We start from the raw sequence: 1,626 nt of genomic DNA, 5'->3' as shown, positions 1-1,626 counted from the left end.
TAGTATTTAATTTTACTTGTCCACAAATTTTTAAAGGTCTCTCATATTTATTGACTTTCTTGAATATTAAAACTATTTGGTTGCATTAACTATCAAGGCCACATTTTCTATCAGTTTGTTGTATTGTGATAGTGAATATGTTGTTATCTATGGATCTATACTGGAAAATATGTCACTGGTTATGTTAGACAGGGTTCTCTAGAGAAACAAAACCAGGGCACTAATGATTTTATATATATTTATACAGATAGACAACATAAGAAATAAGCAACTAATTAATCTATAAAGCAGTACAAATGACTCAGTGCAACTCACTTCCATGAGACAGTTGTGACACTGGCAGTCCTTCATGTCTTGAGGGCTGCCGGGTAGTCCTCTGTAGAGCAAATCAGGCTATCCAGGCACAGGCAGCAAACAGCAAGGCAGGTCATCAACAGTCAGCCAGATGACAGGGTCCCACAGTCCCCAGCTCAAGCGATATATACTCCAGTATTGTGGGGAAGCAGGTCTTGAAGGAACCTCAAATGACAGCGACGCAGTCCACGGGTTAGGTGTCCCACAGGTAATGTAGCTTACAAATGGAGGCCAAGAACAACCTAAGGCTACTGACACTGGTCCAGTATCAAAAAGCAAGAGACAAGAAGGTGAGGCTCACTGAGCCATTGATATCCCTGCCCTTCAATTAATCCCACATGTGTTCATTGGCCCATGTTGGCACAATAAACCTACCTATCACACTGGTATTTCAAATGCCAGTAGGATTACCCAAATTGAAGAGCTTTCAGCTGAGCTTCCACACTATGGAGAGACTACACAGAAGGAATCAGCTGTCCTTACCAAAGGGATTAAAAAATTAAAACCTATGCATACCATCAGAACATTGCCATATACTGAAGGCCTAACGAATGAAAGCAGGGCATTGTCAGAGATAATGCCAGAATAGAAGCCCTCAGAGCAGAAGGCAATCGAAATACAACTGAGAGAGAACTGTGTTCTCCAAGGAAAGTCTGTCAAAGTGGCAGAAATAGAGTAAAGTCTGTGGGCACGAAGCATTTGGGACATTAATTTGCTGATGGGGCATAACTCAAAATGAGAAGAAACAACTGCAAAAAAGAATCTCCTAATAGGAACTTGGAATGTACAGAATATGAATCTAGGAAAATCGGAAGCCATCAAAAGTAATTGGAATGCATAAAGATCTATATCCTAGGTGGTAGTGACCTGAAATTGACTGATATTGGCCATTTTGAATGACAAAAGCATATGTTTTATTATCCTAGGAATGACACGATCAAGAAGAGTGGTGGTGCATTCATTATCAGGCAGGATGTGCTAAGATAGACCTTGAAGTGCATGCTATCTTTTATAGGATTATTTATATTGGCCTTCAAGGAAATAAAATCAATACAACTATTATTCAGATTTATGCACAAAATATAAAATCTAGAGATGAAGAAATTGAATAATTAAACCAAAGTTTTTAGTCTGAAATTGATCAAACCTGCAATAAAGATCCATATATAGTTAGTGACAATTGAAATATAAAAGAATCCAAGAGGAAGAAACACAATTTGGAAATTAGAGTCTTGGTAATAAAAACTAAGCTGGAGATTACATGATAGAATT

Source organism: Echinops telfairi, unplaced genomic scaffold, assembly GCF_000313985.2.
Source record: "Echinops telfairi isolate 266 unplaced genomic scaffold, ASM31398v2 ScPeMD7_7421;HRSCAF=8459, whole genome shotgun sequence".
In the NCBI taxonomy this organism is placed as follows: domain Eukaryota; kingdom Metazoa; phylum Chordata; class Mammalia; order Afrosoricida; family Tenrecidae; genus Echinops; species Echinops telfairi.
This window is presented reverse-complemented; position numbering follows the sequence as displayed.